Source organism: Chionomys nivalis, chromosome 25, assembly GCF_950005125.1.
Source record: "Chionomys nivalis chromosome 25, mChiNiv1.1, whole genome shotgun sequence".
Lineage (NCBI taxonomy): Eukaryota > Metazoa > Chordata > Mammalia > Rodentia > Cricetidae > Chionomys > Chionomys nivalis.
This window is the reverse complement of record NC_080110.1, coordinates 1,473,421-1,491,908: the sequence shown is the minus strand read 5'-3', so window position 1 is coordinate 1,491,908 and position 18,488 is coordinate 1,473,421. Positions and strand designations below refer to the sequence as shown.

Below are 18,488 nucleotides of genomic sequence, written 5' to 3'. Positions count from 1 at the left end.
AATAAAACTTCTAACTTGTACAGATGGCAAAGATAAACATTGGAAATTGCTTAATTCAATCAGAGAGTACAACTATTGATTGAATCCAATCAATGTGGAGAAACAGTGTGGAGTACAGAGCAGGCATGTAACTCAAAGAAAAGCTACGGTACAACCTAAACCCAGCAGGCAGATTCACAAAGTCAGTGGTCTCCTGGATCATGCTTTGTCTTCTTGTACAGGACCATCTTCTGGGCCAAGCTGCTGTTATCTTTAAGAGTACCGCTGGGCTGTTTGCCAAACCATCATGACTGGGTTTGTTGACTCTTGACATTCCCTCTAGGAAGGAAGGGGTAGGGAGAATTATGGGACCCCCATCTGGATATCAAGTCAGCTCTCCCAACCATTTCTATGTAATTCTGCCCCATTGCTCAGGATCTCTGGGAAGGGAATAGGTAATAAGTGGGAAAGAATGAGGGAGGGGTGCTCCATCTATGTGGCCTTGGGAAAGCCATCTTGCTTGCTGGGTGGCCCGCCAAGATGGTTGCTTTAAAGTCATTTGTTCTTCTGCTCATAACCTCTTCCTCCTTGTTCTGTAGGTAAGACTAACAAACTCATTCGTTTCCCAGGTGAACTTATGTGAAATCATACATTAGTTTGTTGTGTTGGACAGTTTTATATCAACTTGACACAAGCTAAAGCCATCTGAAAGGAGGGAACCTAAATTAAGAAAATACCTACATAGCATCAGGCTGTAAGCAAGCCTTAGGGCTTCTTAATTAGCAATTGATGGGTGAAGACCTTCCCCCTTGGGAGTGGTGCCATCCCTGGGCTGGTAGTCCTCTGTTCTATAAGAAAGCAGGCTGAGCAAGCCATGAGGAGCAAGCCAGTAAGCAGCACTCCTCCAAGGCCTCTGCATCAGCTCCTGCTTCCAGGTTCTGCCCTGTCTGAGTTCCTATCCTGACTTCCTCCAATGATGAACAGTGATGTGGAAGTGTAAACCAAATAAACCATTTCCTCCCCGAGTTGCTTTTGTTCATGGCGTTTCATCGCAGCCCTCGTAACCCTAATGAAGACATTTGTCATCTGGACCTGAGAAAGAGGGGTAGACATTGTTTATGTCTTTCCTGGGAAGGAACTTAAGCTGTGGTCCTAGATTGGAGTAAGTGACTAGTTTTCTGAAAGAACAAAGGCATGCCTTTGTGTGTGTGTGAAAAATCACCTTGGAGTTCCTATCCCATCCTACTTTGGGCCAAAAGTCTCTGGCAAAAGATGGACGCAACTTGTCTGGATGGAAGCAGCTGCCCAATCTGAGGTTCAGTTCCTATTTCCTTCATTCTAGTATACACACATGCATTTTAGCTTTTGGAAGACTTGAAAATGAATATGAAAAGATCAGGAGAGCAAATACACAGCATTAGCAAGCTAGGGACAATCTTTATGTGTTACATATCTGTGGTATTTGCAGTGTCTAAAATGGTGGGGTGTCTGAGAGATTAATCTTCAGGTTTCAGCTTAGAATGTGCATCGGAGAAGCAGATAGTTTAGATTTGTGGTCTATTGCTAGGAGCTATAAGAGGGTTTTACGTCTCACTAACTGTACTGTACTGGTATCTTTAAGAGATTCATTACATTTATAAATTTAATTTGGTCTGCAAGTACTTGGGGATGTTTTGCTTGTCAGAGTTGGTCATTAATGTGCTTAAAAGAAGAAACTGAAAATGCTAAATTTATGAATACAATTTAAAGTGTTTTACCCTGGAAAGATTCAATTAAACGAACTATAAACAGAACTGGTCAGGGGGAGTTTAGTCGGTATAAGTGGAGACTATGAGCCTAAGCTGCCTTATTAGAATGTACTGCTAGATTTACCAGCAGAAAAAGATTTATGTGTTGAGGCTTCAGAAAGAAACTACTCTTTAAATCTCCGCCTGTGATACATTGAATATAAGTTTTAAAAGGACCTTTTCTGTACACACCACTAACTTCCCACTTCCATTACCTCTCACAGACAACAAGCTAAAAGAGAGATCTTTTAATTCTTTCCTCCCTAAGAGCTTTTACTTTCAGTAGGATTGGCAAGGAGGAAAAAGACTCTGGCTGCCATGAAACCCGTGAGTTCAAAAGGAGATCACTGGGAACCTGGCCGAGGAGGAGGGTGCCTAGCCGGAAGGCCACTGAGCTGGGCCAACCTTTCCTAAGGGGCCACTTATGTATAATGGACTCACACTGGTTTTAGTTTTCTATGCAGATGCTTCCTTAAATAATAGAAACGTTTTTTTCCCTGTGATTTTTTTTCAATTCAAATGTAATTTATGAGCATGTTAGCACACACCTTTAATCCCAGTACTCAGGAGGCAGAGGCAGGAGGATCTCTTGAGTTCCAGGCCTGCCTGGTCTACAGGGCAAGTCCCAGGACAGCTGGGGCTATGTAGAGAGACCTTCTCTCAGGGGTGGGAAACAGCAACAACAACAAAATCCCCAAACAAACAAACCCCCAAAGTTAAAATTATCGATTGGAGAGATGACTCAGCAGTTAGGAGCACTCGCTTGTCTTGCAGAGGACTCTGGATGAATTCTCAGCACCAGCATGGCGGCTCACCACCATCAGGGATTATGACTGCAGTTCCAGGGGATCAGACATTCTTTTCTGGCTTCTGAGGACACCAGGCATGCTCACTGTGCTCAGACATACATGCAGGCAAAATACATGAACCAAAGTAGTTTCAGACATGTCATCTTGGGGTTCGAGGACCTAAGTTCTAACACCTAGCACCTAAATACAAAACCAGGTGGGGTTGTGCTAATGCTGTTGTAGGGGTGGGGACAGGAGGCTTTCCATGACTGCTGGCTACCAGCCTAGCTCCAGGTTCACTGGGACTGTGAAGTACGGTGGTCAGTGATAGAGCAGGACCTCCTTTGGCCTCTGTGCACACACATGAACATACGCCACCCACAAACACCAATATGTCAGAGAAAAGGGGGAGGAGGAAGGAGAGGGGGAGATGGGAGAGAAAGAAAGGGGGAGAAGAGACAGGGAGAGATGGGAGAGGGGAGAAAAGCTGATTAATAAATAATGAAGTGGCTTTATCAAAATCTTTATTTTTACATTCATGTGCTTTTTTTTTGAGACAGGGTCCCTAGTCCAATCTGGCTTCCAACTCACCCCAGAGCCGAGGATGATCTCGAATTCCTGATCCTCCTGCCTCTGCCTTTGGAATGCTGGTATTACAGGTGTGTATCGCCTTACTCAGGCTAAACTCTGCAGGGGAATGAGCCCGCAGCTTCATGCATGCTGTATAAGCATTCCGCCCAGTGAACTACATCCCCCGTCTCTGTCTCCACAAACAGCATCTTGATAGAAGCTATTTAGGGAGGGACAGGCTTTGTCTTTTGTTGAGCTTGGGTTACTGTAGCCACTACCATGTGATCAAACCCAAGCCCAAGCTGGTCTGCTGGATGATGCTGACCCATGCGGGAGAACACCTCAGTTATTCCAATTGACCTGACAGCCTTAATGACGAGGTTTACCACTTCAGAGCCCATGGTGACATCACTACTGCCAGTAACCCGTTCTATTTGTCTGGGAGAAAATGAAACTCCTAACTCCTGGACGATTTGGTTAATTGTTCAAGTATGATTTTGTCTTCCTTCCTTCCTTCCTTCCTTCCTTCCTTCCTTCCTTCCTTCCTTCCTTCCTTCCTCCCTCCCTCCCTCCCTCCCTCCCTCCCTCCCTTCCTTCTTTCCTTTCTTTCTTTCTTTGGTTTTTCAAGACAGAGTTTCTCTGTAGCTTTTGAGTCTGTCCTGGAACTAGCTCTTGTAGACCAGGCTGGTCTCAAACTCACAGAGATCTGCCTGCCTCTGCCTCCAGAGTGGTGGGATTAAAGGCGTGCGCCACCACCACCCAGCTCACATAAAATTTTTCTGAGATAATCTCTGTGCACCCTCTGAGAAAGGTACTCTAGCTATATATTTCTGAAGCAGACATCAAAAGACCCCCGAATTTTATTCGTAATGTTTTTGCAGGTACTTACTACCTCAAATCTCTCCTTGAGAAACATTCTTTCTGAAATCTCGGGGCCAAAAGGGCAATTATGGACCAGTTTAACTAGCTTCCGAAGTAACAGTTCCCTGCAAGTTCCCTGCATTTCTGTCTACAACTTGTCTTTTCTGGCATGCATGCCCATTTTAGCATCTTTTCTGGAAAAGCACAATAGGAATATTAGGGATAAGACATGTTAGCTCTTTCTGTGTGTGTGTGTGTGTTTTCGAGACAGGGTTTCTGTAGCTTTGGAGCCTGTTCTGGAACTAGCTCTTGTAGACCAGGCTGGCCTCAAACTCACAGAGATCCGCCTGCCTCTGCCTCCCCAGTGCTGGGATTAAAGGTGTGCGCCACCACTGCCCCGCTAAGACATTTTACCTCCCTTAAGGAACACTGTGTGGTTGCTTCCTCGGTTCTGATCCGTGCAGACTTTCTGGTGGTAGCAGTTGCTGCTGTGTTGGTATTTTAATCTGCAAAGTGCTACATTAAAGGCTCTTTCTTGTTCAAGCAGCCTTTTAAAAATGTAATAGCTGCTATTTCATCTAGTTTGAACATCTTGTTTGAATGCATGACAAGCCAATTCCTAAACCCCTTGCCTGCCTTGTGGTTTCTCCTTGGCAGAAGGAAAATGATAAAAGTCTCCTCTTATCGCTCTGTTTACAGCCAGCAATCGGGCTTAGTTAGGCCGCATGCTAATTACTCTCTGAAAACAGAACTGAAGACGCATGGGCTAAAGGGAATGAAGACTCTAAACACTAAATGCTTTGGGAGGCTACTTTATGTAAGGTATGAGTGCTACCCCTCCCCCAATACTTCTAAGAAGATTAGATTGGGCTCTGATCTAATCTAGGCTGTTCACATTATTGAAACTTTTATAACAAAAAAGGGAATAGTATGTATTCTTCCGGACAGTTTCTAGTTAATGCTATCTCTGCTCATTAGTAATTGCTTAGTCTGATTTCTGTAACAAAACATTTCCATGGTCATTACTAACTGCTCTGGAATTTTGTTCTTAAACATTAAAAAAATATACAATTAATTCAGGTGTGGTGGCACATGCTTTAATCCCAGAGCCTGGGAGTCAGAAGCGACTGATCTCTGAGTTTGATGTCAGCTTGGTTTACATAGCAAGTTCCAGACCCTATCTCACGACAACAAAACAAAACAACAAAAACCCAAAACAATTATACTTCAAATGAGTAATAGGAATTCAAAATCCAAGGCATACCAATCTGTTTGTTATTAGTTATATCTAACACACTTACCTATATTTGAAATGATGTGTTCAGTTATTAATAATGTAATGACACATCTCACTCTGTAGGTGACATGGTTCTGTTGATAAAACTCAATAGTCACTACTTGACCCCTCGCTCATCAATCATATGTCCGCGTAGGGATGCCAGAAATGACATTAAAGTTGCAAATTGGCTACTTGACCTTTTAAAGATCAAGGCCAACATTCAAACAGATTTTGTCCAGATATTGTGACTGATGCCAAACTGTGGCATGACCACGGCTCCTGGGAGACAGCTATTAATGGGAAGTGCAGGCATTTGGGCAGGAAGTAAGGGCAACTACCCCAGGAGAAAGGCCAACTATAATAGGTGGGCAAGATTTTCAAATTAGTGGGGATGAAGAGTTAGGCCAGGAACAGGTTTTCTCAATCAAGGGAAACGTCCATAAGGCCTTTACGAAGAACCTCCTAAATACCACACCAAGGCGAAACGTGCTCCGTGAACTGTTCATGCCTGCTAGCTTGATGGCCTTCCAGTGGTCCTTATACCTGGACCCGCTTCCTGCCCACAGATGTCACCCTCGTTATTTCCAAAAGATGTCCAAAAATGTAACTCAAATTCCAGTGTTCTCGGCTACCCTGTCATATGCTTACTGGCTCTGCAGTTGCTAGAATATTCTCCCCATGACTCACCCAGCATGAGTGCCCAGGAAGCTGACAGCATTGTGCTAATGGCTCACCTGGAGGTTCGTTCCCAGATCTCAACTGCTGAGATAGCTGAGCACAGATTTCCAAGGATTTGGGCAAGTGAGTGGATATGATACCTACTTCTTCTAGCACAGCTTTGTGTATGCCCAGAGCCCCTCAAATCTGTCATGAATAGTCCCCCTTATTATACTGTGGGTTCCAAGGGATAGCATCAATAATTTAGAACCTTCTACAAAGTCTAATCTTATTAGTTCAACATCATTGGCTCTATACACAACTTTCTAAGCTACGAAAGATGAATGTCTTAAGGATTTATAAAGAGAATGTATTATTTAGCTATTGTTTCTGACATTCATATCTCTTATTTATGTCTCAGGCATTTGTTTTCTGCCTGTTGTGTGCTGAGTCTCATGCCGGGATCTGACAGTAGAAGAAAGAAAAGCATACATTTTCTTCAGGAGCATATGACTTTGTTAAGGGAAATGACATATAGAAAACAACATATATCTTTCTTCTGCTTTCAACCTTCTTGACAGAGGATTTATTTATGTGGCATATAATGCTTTAACGTAATAGGCAAAGTTATGATCGATCACATACCATGATGTGTTTAGGAATGCTAGCACAGCTTCAGCAACTGCTGTGAATCTAACCTAGAAGAAGCCTAGCTTCACCTTCCTGTCTGGCAGTGCTTCCCACGGAAGCTGACACATCAAATAAACCTTCATAATGTAGTATTTCTCTTTCACGAGGTAAGGGACACATTCTGTTGAGATTCCAGTGGCCCTTTGGAAATTTCTATTCGCTCAAGGTCAAGAGAATTTTATTTTAAATTTGATTTTAGAAGTTGTTAGACATGTCAGAAAGTTCAAAAGCATTTGACCCCAGGTGATCTTGATTATCTGTTTGGCCAAAGTAATAATACAAGGTTTTCAGAGGCCAGTCTAGAAGGTTACATAATAACTGAGAAGGTGGTTACATAATGACTCTGTGCAAACCTCAGTCATCAAAGACCTCTCACCAACAACACAGAGAATAAGATATTGCATTTAAACACAAAGTTCTTGTTTCCTAGGCCAGTTACCTAGACCAATGCAAGAAAAAAGCCTTATATATGATCTGAGGATGGACATATGCAACACCTAGTTTAAAGCTAGGTAACCTGTGCCTTTGAAGTCACTCTGGGTGCCTCTTTGTTCCCTTTAGTGTCTTCTCCCAAAGGGGACTCACTATTGTGAAGTTCATGCCTATTCTCCCTTATTTATATGCATATATACATGTTTCTAATCGAATTATTTCTTTTCTTTCTGTAGTTTAAACTTCATGTAAGTTGTCTGAGATAGGTTCTAGTAAGTATTCTGTGGCTTGGTTTTTGTGACTCACCATTGAAATTTAGCCAAATTCACTCAGCCTACAGAACTATAAGAAATCATAAAATCTTTCCTTTTTTAAAGTAAGGGTAGCTTGGGGCATGCAATAGGCTTTGCAATAAACAAGGTTAGTCTATTTCTATTTCAGGATTGCTTATAATGTTTCATTAGTCAGCGTATCTCAGCTACTATCTGATAAGGCAGATACATTTTCCCCCTTTGTTTTGTTTTGCTTTTTTTAAACTTACAAAGTAGGGTGCTTAATTGGTTTTTAGCGTTCTCTCTCGCCCTCTCTCTCTCTCCGTGTGTGTGTGTGTGTGTGTGTGCGTGTATGCATGTGCACGCTTGAGTGTGGTATATGGACCCATGTGTGCATGTATGGAGAACAGAGAACACTGGCTATTCTGAGCTCTCTCGTTCCCTTGGGACAGAGGTCTCTCACTGAACTTGGTCACCATGTTGGTTACACTGGCTGCCCAGCAAACCCTAGTGATGTCTCCTACAGTGTTGGAGTCAAAGGTGCATGCAGCCATGTTGGGCTTTTTGCATGGTTGCAGGGCATCTGAACTCAGGCAGCATGCCTGTGCAGCAAGTGTTCTTACTCACTGTGCCATCCCCCAAGCCTTAGCTTTGCCCTAGCATAGTAATACACCTAAGGAGATTGTGACCAAGAGTTGCCCAGTTTGTTCTAAAATTAAATTAAAAATTGTTCTTTCTTATCCTTCACTTATTTATTTATTTTGAGATGGGGCCTTGAATTGTGACCTTGGGTTGCCTTGATCTTCTGTCTCCACCTCCTGAGTGCCCATCCTAGTTCTAATTTGCATTATAATTTGTTTCATGGTTTGTATGTTTTCAACTTCTAAATATATGTCACCTTATCTCCCCTTTCCTCCATTCCTCCCTCCCTTCCACTCATTTTTGTTTGTTTGTTTGTTTTGATTCTTTGAGACAGAGTTTCACATAGCCCAGGCTGACCTTAAATTTGTTGCACAGCAGAGGATTAGGGTAACCTTGGTTCTCCTGCCTCCGCTTCCCCAGTGCTCAGATTACCAGGCCGACCATATCGCCATACCTGCTGTGTAATTAGTTCTGTCTTAAAATCAGTTCTCAATATCATTTAATTATGTATGGTCAGAAATTTGTTTTGGTTGTTTAATGGTTAACACAAGTCATTTTCGCAGGTTATTCCATTGAGCTTGAAAAAATACATATTGTCCAGTTCTTTGCTTAAAGTATACTATAGGTAAATATTACATCAGTCCTGTTCATGTTCACCAAAAACATCTCCCAAAGTTTACTGACCCCTTTGTCTATGTAATCATAAATTTCTCTTGCCTTTAATTTCTTGGCTTGTTATATAGGGTTTTGTATTGCTCTCTGTCTTTCCTGTACCTTTCCTGAAGCCACTGTGTGGATACTATCGATGATGCTGAAGGATGTTGATTGAATGTATATTGCAGTGGCCTGACCCTCATTCATGTGTTGCTCATTGCCCAGGTAAACCTTGTATCTTTTCCATTCTGGGCCTAGTCTTGCTCGGAATAGATGTTGTATGGCGATGAACAGAGCAGACCTACCAGAGAGCTATCAAAGTTTCAGTTTGGACAAGACATGCGGCATTTCTGCGCACAGGTCATTAAGCAAGCAAACCTCATGGCCAGGCCTGATATCTTGGAGGCTGGGGAGGTGTCATCCTATCACAGGGAGGGAGAAGAGACTGGTAGGAAGCAAAGTCACATTCTATAACCCCTACCTCTTTGTTATCTTTGAATATCCTCTGCACAGAACTTCTAAAATAGAATAAAGATTTTTGGTTACTAATTCATAGCTGCTCCTGCTTGGTCCAATTACATAATACATCCAGTTCCAACTGGCCAAGATGGACAATTTGTGCTTTCCTTTTGAGTTTTTAATTCCTTCAGCCAGTAGATTAAGAATCTGCTGAAGGGGCTGGAGAGATGGCTCAGTGGTTAATGCACTGACTGTTCTTCCAGAGGACCTGAGTTCAATTCCGAGCAACCACATGGTAGCTCACAACCATCTGTAAGGAGATCTGGCGCCCTCTTCTGGCCTGCAGGCATACATGGAGGCAAAATGTTGTATACATGATAAATAAATAAATCTTAAAAAGAAACCTCTATGCACAAGCGGTAGGCTTCTGCTAGTAGCCCGTTACCACACTGTATTATCTGCTATACTTCACGTTGGAAGTGTCCCACTGACTAACGCAAGATTTTGGGGCTAAAATGTGTTAAATGAGTTAAATAAACAAACAGGCTATACTGGGATCTGATCCAGGCTTCCAAATGGAATAGAAATAGCCAAATTACCTGAGATAAGCTGTTCTCATTAGAAGCCTACGATAAAGTGAAGATGCAGGGTCTTTATAAAAAATTGAGTCTTTGGAGACAGTTTTTTTTTCTTCTTCTTAAATCTCAGTCAGTAACAAAAACCCTGGATGATTTTTGCTATTCATCCTTAAAGGCCGTGCAGCTGGGGCCTGCGCTGCTGGTCCTGCGGTTTCTGTGTGAGTTACCCCCTCTCAGGGAGGTGCCATGTAAGAGCCTAGTAAAGGTTTACAGCCTCAGCGAGCCATGCCACGGGTTTTCTCTTTGCAAACTAGCTTTTCCTTGATATATAAAACCACCAGCAGATGTCAGGTCTGATCTGTTGTGACCCTACTGGGATGGTTGTAACCTGTTTTCATAGCATAGGGTTTTTTTTGCCCGCCCCCCCCCCCACTGTGGAAGGCTTCATATCACAGGTCGCTTGTTTTTCCATCATCTCCTATGAACAAGGACAGATATAACGTGTTTGTTTATTTATCCATACACGGAAGACCTATCGTGTGTCTCGTCTGTGCCTGGCCCTAAGAGAACAGAGATGAGAAAACCAATGGCAGACCCTCCTGCCGTGGAGAGTTACACTGGGGAAGGCAGCTTGTTCAGCGAGTAACTTCCAACACTTGTAAGTTGGGCAATGCTGTTTAGCGTCTATGACGCTAAGGGCACGGAGCTCGTGTAGTCCAAGGAAGTAGGGGAGGTCTCAAGGGAAGTATTCTGGTTAAGTCTGAAAGATCTGAGTTATTTGGATTAGGAACCAACAATGGTCTTTGTTCTTTTTTTGTTTTGTTTTGTTTTTCGAGACAGGGTTTCTCTGTGGTTTTGGAGCCTGTCCTGGAACTAGCTCTTGTAGACCAGGCTGGCCTCGAACTCACAGAGATCCGCCTGCCTCTGCCTCCCAAGTGCTGGAATTAAAGGCATGCGCCACCACCGCCCGGCTGGCCTTTGTTCTCTTTTATTGAGAGCCATGGAGGCTTTGAGCTCCTGAGAGGACCCATTGCCCACGGAGACTCTGATCTAGTGAGGAGAGGACCCATTGCCCACGGAAGCTCTGATCTAGTGAGGGGAGGTCCCATTGCCTGTGGATGCTCTGAGCTAGTGAGGGGAGGACCCATTGCCTGTGGATGCTCTGAGCTAGTGAGGGGAGGACCCATTGCCCACAGAGGCTCTGAGCTAGTGAGGGGAGGACCCATTGCCCACGGAGGCTCTGAGCTAGTGAGGGGAGGACCCATTGCCCACGGAGGCTCTGAGCTAGTGAGGGAGGACCCATTTTCCGCAGGGATGCTGAGCTAGTGAGGAGAGGACCCATTGCCCGTGGAGGCTCTGAGCTAGTGAGGGGAGGACCCACGGAGGCTCTGAGTTAAGCTTCCTAGGCTAAGATCCGTACTCAGCCATCTAGCTACTCACTAGTTTCACCATCTGCTCATTGGGGAAGCTATCAGTATATGACCACAGGGACTTTGGTCAGGATCGAACGGGTTAGTTCATGTTAGCATCTGTCTAGCAAGGCACTTGGCATGTGTTAAACTTTATTGCTCTTTACTGGAATATTCAGTAGTGCTACTTGCCCTTCAATTCCTTCTCAAAATCAAAGATTTTTCTTGCCTATGAATTAGAGTTTTTGCTAATACAATGGTTTCCAAACTCCCAAATTTTATTTAAAAACATTTAAAAAAGATTTATTTTATTTTCATGTGTACAAATGTTTGTCTATCTGTATATGTGTATGTATGTGCACCACATGTATGTCTGGTGCCTGAAAAGGTCAGAGGAGGCCATCATATCTTTTGGAACTGGAGTTGTAGATGGTTGTGAGCCATCATGTAGGTTCTGGGAACTGAACCCTGGTTCTCTGTGGGAACAGTGCTCTTAACTACTGGGCCACCTCTGAAGCTTCGAGGTTTCCATTTTGAAGTACTAATTCCCTTGACTCTGATTGCTGTGTGTCTTGTGTAGCAGGTACATGAATTTCACATGACAATAATAGGTAATAGATAAAATATTGTATTTCATACAATGAAACATGATTTTCTAATCCCATAGGCGTTCTTGTAGATTACACAACCACTTCAATAGAAGCCACGTCCTTAAATCTTAAGAGAGCAAACGGCAGATTCTTTTTAGTGTTATTGAAGCAGAAGATGGTTGTAGCGTTATTATTGCTTTTTTTTATCCAATCAGTTTTAATTGCAATCTTTTATTCTCACTGGACAACACAATCCCTTCCGTCTCAAGTCTCCACAGCAGCCTCTCACTAACTTCCCCTAGCTGTTTAATGAGGATCTTAATGGTCACATTTTGGGGATGCTTTGAAGTCTCTTCCCAATAGTGGGAGAGCTAACACAGAGGCACAGGACACAATTAAAGAGGTCTCAGGCTGCAAGAAAAGCAAAGGAAGCCCTAATATAAAACTGAAAAATAGTAACAAAGTAGACCTGACAGAAAGGGGTGTGGGGGCAGGGAGGAGACAATGTTTTTTATTTCTTTAAAGCATACTTTAGAATATAAGTGTGCACCCACCCTGCTCCTCATGAAGGTAGCCCATATACCCATAACAAAACTCAGGTTAATAAAAATAAAGTGGAATGAATTTGCATAAAGTCTTATCGTCAGAAGAGCCTCCCAAAATGAATAGCTCGGACTGGAGCGATGGCTCAGGGCACTTTCTGCTCTTCCACACTACCTAGGTTTGATTGCTAGCACATGGCAGCTCACAACTCTTCCAAAGTCCCCAGTTCCAGGGATCGGATGTCCTCTTCTGGCCTCCTTGGGCAGGCACCAATTGCAAATATATACCCAGTCAAAACACCCGTACATAAAAAAAAAAAAAAAAGACCAGTGCATTTAAAAAATATGAATACAAATGGCCAGGAAAAACTATTTTTATGCGTTGGCTCAATGAGGTATAGAGTGTTTGTGCAGGATTTGAGTGGACCAAACTGGGCTCCAGTGCTAACGGCTGTGGTGGTAGAAGCCTGCGAGCGAGGTCCTACTGCTCAAATTTATTTGGTTCTCTCTGCAGCTCTCGTCCTCTGTACGGGTGTGGCCCCTTAGGAACCAGGGGCTTATGATCTTCTTCCAGACAAGGTAGGTCAGAGTTTATGCCCAGCTCTCAGAAAGGCAAGGGGAGGCTGTGACTTTCTTGCTTCCGAGGCCTTCTCTCTCTTCTTCGGTACCCCCCGCCCCACTCTGGGTAGCATTTCCCAAGACCCAGCACAGCTGAATGCCCATTTTGAGCCTCGAGTATTGTGTTTCTATTTTCTAACTCATTATTTGATTCTCAAAACTCTTTTATTTTCGAAGTATTTCAGAACTTTCTTTAGGCCAATAAAAAAAAATCAGAGTCGATCCCATTTTTATTCACATCCTGTGTACAAATATACACAAAAATACTGTAAAACAGGCCTCTTGGCTCTCTTTGCTTCCTGAATTAAGGAAAGCCTTTGTCATTGTTGTCAGAGTTTTCCTATATGCAAATTTAGTTTTGTTTTTAAAATGTGTGCTGTTGATTCACCAAGAAGACCCAGAAAATCATTCCCAGGCCTAAGCAATTCCACCAGACGCTGCCGATAATACAGGCTCTTTCTGGAAAATTCCTGTTTGATTGCTCGGTGACGGGTTATTATGTGACATCAACAGTTTGGTTTTAGGCGCTCTTAGGGGAAGGGCCCTCACACTGACTTCTTAATTAGACTGCATCCACCGTACAGCCATTGGTGACGGTGAAGGTGCCCGTCCCCAGTCAAGGAAGCCGAGGGGTCTGTACGGCTGTTGTCAAAAGACAATTTATAAATCTGATTTCCAGAAATCACTTCTGTTCTAGATTGGCCTCCCTCTGCTGTTCTGATTTGATTACAAGGTCATTCCCCCCCTCCCCCCCATGTCATGTTTGAAAGGTACAAGATGGTGATTAAAATCGGGTCCTTGGAGAATATTTGCTCTTTTCCGAAGCAGTTCCTCCTTTTGCCTGGATTCCAGCCAATGGACAATTGCTCTGGAGGAAACTCTCGTGGCTGTGACAGAGCCCACAAAGAGCCCCCCATGGGGACAGTAGCATTCACATTCTGTCTTCCCTGACCTCATTTCAAACCAAACCTTTAGTGACAATCTAAAGGGAGCCTTGTTTGTAATACACACACACACATACGACACTGCAAACAGAAGGGGGAAGACTTAGCTTAAAGTTTAGATTAAGATGCTTTACTTGGGTTCCGTAGAATAATCATCTTTATACTTCTAGTGCTCAGAACGGTGAAACCACTTCAAAAAACTCATTTGTGTGTATGCGTGTTTTGCCTGCCTGTATGTATATCTGTGTACCATGTGCATGTCTGTATGTATGTCTGTGTACCATGTACCTGCCTATATGTATGACTGTGTACCATGTGCACGTCTGTATGTATGTCTGTATACCATGTGCCTGCCTGTATGTACGTCTGTGTACCATGTTTATGCCTGTATGTATGTCTGTGTACCATGTTCCTGCCTATATGTATGTTTGTGTACCATGTGCCTGCCTATATGTATGTATATCTGTGTACCATGTGCCTACCTATATGTATGTCTGTGTACCATGTGCCTGCCTGCATGTATGTGTACCATGTCCATGCCTATATGTATGTCTGTGTACCATGTGTACTACCTGTATGTATGTTTGTGCATGCCTGCAAAGGTCAGAAAAGGGCAGCAGGTCCCTTGGAACTGGAGTTGCAGATGGTAGTGAGCTGCTGTGTAGGTGCTGGGGACAGAACCTGGGTTCTCTGCATGATCGGCAAGTGCCATTATTCACTGATCCATTGCTTCAGCCCTGTGAGTCGTCTTTAAAGCAACAGATCTTTGGTTACCATTATGACTTTACCTAGTAAGTAAGTAAGGAGAATGAGGGCCAAAGGGAAACCAATGGACCAGCTGAGAATCACAGTGCACAACGCCTGTCTGCGCTCTATGCGCTGCCATACAGTCCGTGAACTTTGGACAAGGGACTGGAGGTTGAAACACACAAAGACACACAGACAGAGAGACAGAGACACAGACCTGTAGTCACTGGTAAGAAGCCCTTATTCAATAGCACCATGGAGGCTTCTATACCCAACAGTCAGGTGGGCCAACAGGTGAAAACCTTATCCCCTGATCCTCAAGGCAAGGCAACACGCGCTCGTGAAGCAGAGCTGGTAAACAACTCTGACACAGCTTTCAGTAACTCAAATCAGAAGGAAAATAAAGATCTCTAGCAGGGAAGAGCAGCTGGAGGCCAGGACTCCAAATGGTCCCAACAACAGGCAATTCCAAACAGAGCTGGGACATGTGATGTTCCCAGAGAAAAGGCTGCACCTGCGTTAGACATCCTACAAGTCAGATTGACTCATTAAAACTTCAGTGATTGGAAAGAGTTGGAACGTTGCAGGTCCAGGGCCAAGATTATCATGGCCTACTTTACACCTCGAAATAGTCCTTTCTCGTCCACCTGTGTTTGTGATCTAATGTCCTTTGTGACGAGATGCTAAATCCCCAAGAATACTAACAGACCCCTAGGTGCCACCAACCTAAAACTAATTATGCCTTTGAGTAGATCGAAGGCCTTTGTAGATATTTCCTTGCTCTGCTGTAACCTCCCTCTGTGGTCTCCACCACCATGTCTGTTACATTCCTTGATTTATGACTTTCTGTGTTCTGTAACAGATGCAGTCTCAAGAAGCTACTTCCACAGTAGAATATGGCATTTGGGATGACCGGAGTCTGAGTTCCTGGACTACAGCCACTCATGCTTGACCACCTCTTATTCCCTTTGTGGTAAGGGTATTATTATTATTATTATTATTATTATTATTATATTTGCATTCATAGACGAAGCCTTCAGTCTGCTGCTCTAACTAGATGCTCTTTCTACTGTCTTTTTTTGGCCTTTGACTGTCCTTGTCAGGGTTTATTAAAGGAAAATGACATTTGGGTCACTATTGCTAATAGCCACCACTGTGTTCTGAAGCCTCGTAAGAATTCTCTCTCCATCTTGACAACCTGCAGGAGAGTGTTCGTTTTGTTCTATTTTATGGCTGAGAGGACCAAGTTGTGGAGGATAAATAATTTCCCCTGCATCTTAAAGGATAATGAGGTAGAATTGAGATTTTAAAATCTGTTCTTTCTGATTTACTCACAATGAAAACGCTTACACTTAAGATCATATTCGAATCCCCTAGAGCCGTCTTTTCTTGGCAGAGAGTGTATAACACCGTCTTTTAAGGCTCCTGGCCTTCAGTGATCTTGGTTATATGAATAACATTACTACCAGGTCCAACGATATTAGTCTCTTAGAGTTTTCTTTCCCTGACTAGTGGTCCATAACGAAGTCCTTCCCCTCCCCCTTAGTTACTAACCTCCTTATGGCTCTCACACAAAATTCTTCTGTTCATTTGGGGGATGGGCTAACAGCATCAGGGAATCTAAACAGTGAGTTTTCAGCACCCTGGAGGGGTGGCTGCTGAGCACATCACGTGACAAGGCAGGATGGGTAGGGCAAGACAAGAGTGTGGGGCCTGTCTGGGCTACCCCCATCCCCAGATCCAGGCAGGCGAAACACCTCGTAAATATTCTCTTCCACGGGTTTCGCTGCAGGCTCGGAATGGGCTGGGAGTGTATTTGGCTTGTTTTTAAAGAGGGTGCGAGTGAGCTGCTGTCATTTAAATTTGCCCAGAACCCATGTTATGAGAACAGGTGGGCCTGAATTTGGAGCAAATTACATATGAGGCAATCGTGATGGAGTGCTTGTTTGACTTTAGAAAAGGATTCGATTACTCCTGGGACTCTTTAAAGCAGGATGTCCCCTCGCTGCAATTAAAATGTAAATCTCTCCGTTCAGTTTTGGAGTATGCTTGCTTTACCAACTCAAGGAATTTTTGGAAAGCAGAAGGCAAAATGAAAGGCCTGTCTGTTTCTTATAAAAGCTAAGGCCCAGGAATCTCTTCTTCTATTTTTTTTTTAAGCGGTAACGCTTCTATAGAGACCCCCTTCATGAGAGAGATTTTGTTTTTAAATACCATGCGATAATCTTTCTAAACCTCGCTGAAGTCAAGATTAGGTACTTTGTACAAGCAGAATTTAGGCATTGCTAGAAAGCCCTGCACCAGTAGGTGGCGCTCTAAGAAAGAAATTACCTTAGCGTAAAAGCCAGCACCTTGAGGCTTGGAAGCAAAATTGCGCCCTTTCTCCTGCCATTTCTTCAAGGCAAAGGCTTTGCTCTGTCCCCCTTAGGGGGGTCTCACTTTACCTGGCCTGACTCTCCAGGTCTGCGCTGTTGCTTGCGCATATTGGCACCCACAATAACATTTCTTTTAGAACGGTGGACTAGGGAGGCGAGCAGGTAGCTGTTATGTAAGACCTTAGCTTGTAGCCTTCGGTTCCCAAATCACTGAATCTGTTAACCATCTTGTGCTAATGAATATGCCAAGATTGAAATGGAGGATCCAGACTGTCTATCTCCTTGCTTCAGATTGAATACCTCCCAGCAACTGGGGTACCCGCGGAGAAGGAAATGGTGGAAGCCTTACTCGGGAATGCAGTGGCCTCTTTTGAAAGGCCTTGGCTCAAGCATAGCTTATTAACTGCGAGTCGGGGGTATTAAAAACCTAAGACTTTCCTCCTATGCTTCTCTGTGATTTTGTTTCTGTTCTTCTGGGTTTCTATCCATGCCTCTAGCAGAACAGAGGACAAACGCCAGCTAGCGAGTCAGTTTCAGGTCTCGTTTCTGCCAGGCCGATCACCATTTCCCTGATCAGCCACGTAGTTTATAAACCCCCGTAGCGCGGAGTCGTATGTGCTTGGAAACACTCCAGGCGGAAGGCATAGAAACGAACAAAGCAGATGCGACCCTTTTTGAAGGAAGGAGAAAAATGAGTCAATCATTTAACATGCCAGTGACAAGGGCCAAGGAGGAAGAAAGAACCCAGCAGCAGGGTGAAGAGGAAGCGAGGGTGTCTTTAAAGGATACGAATCCAGTCAATAGGAGCCTGTCTTCATGGCATCTTTTAGGCTCAATTATTTTCTTCTTTTTCTTTTTCCCAAGACAAGGTTTGTCTGTAGCTTTGGAGCCTGTCCTGGAACTCGCTCTTTAGACCAGGCTGGCCTTGAACTCACAGAGATCTGCCTGCCTCTGCCTCCCAGGTGCTGGGATTAAAGGCACACGCCACCACCACCTGGTTCAATTATCTCCTAAAGGCCCCATCTCCAATTCCACTGCACCAGGAGTTAGGGCTTTAACATGGGGCTTTGGAGGGCCCTGTTCAGTCCACGGTCACTTAATGTTACAAAAGGTTTCCCAGCATCCGGGAAGAGCTGTTCTCCTACTGCAAACACTGACCTTCCTGACATAAAATTTTCCCTCCTTACTTCTCATAGCTATGTATCTAATGTAAGCTGTGATGAGTTCCAGATGAGGTCTGTGTGCCAGTTCTGGGTTCTTTCAGAAATTCTTGCCTGGGTGTCACTGAACCCAATGTCTAGAAGCTTCTGGAAAGTTCCTTGAGCTTAAAAATTTGGCTATCTAATGCTGTTTGATTTCCGCTCCGGGCTCCAGCAAACAGCTACAGGAACAAATCCATCTCAGAGTCTAGCCGCTTATTTCAGAGTGCCTTCTGTTACAGACGAGGATTTTTCATGCTTCTGCTGTGGCTAGGCAATGAGAAATAGCACAGTGAAAAAGACGAAATTTTTATAATCCTGGATGATGGAAGTAAACCAATAAACAAATGCATAATCTAGACAGAGGTAGGGAACCTGAGAAACATTACAGTGTGGGCTGAGTGCTCTGGGAAAGC

General features: G+C 43.8%; 1 long non-coding RNA gene across 1 annotated transcript in view; it reads left to right on the top strand.

Annotated features, from left to right (window-relative positions):
* LOC130866621 (uncharacterized) overlaps positions 1–15,451 on the top strand; it is a 29,033-nt gene extending 13,582 nt beyond the window's left edge. Inside the window, exons 2-3 of the long non-coding RNA XR_009056358.1 lie at positions 12,704–12,768; positions 15,361–15,451. This is a non-coding gene — a long non-coding RNA (uncharacterized LOC130866621). The remainder of the gene's footprint in view (positions 1–12,703; positions 12,769–15,360) is intronic.
* The last annotated feature ends 3,037 nt before the right edge of the window (positions 15,452–18,488 follow it).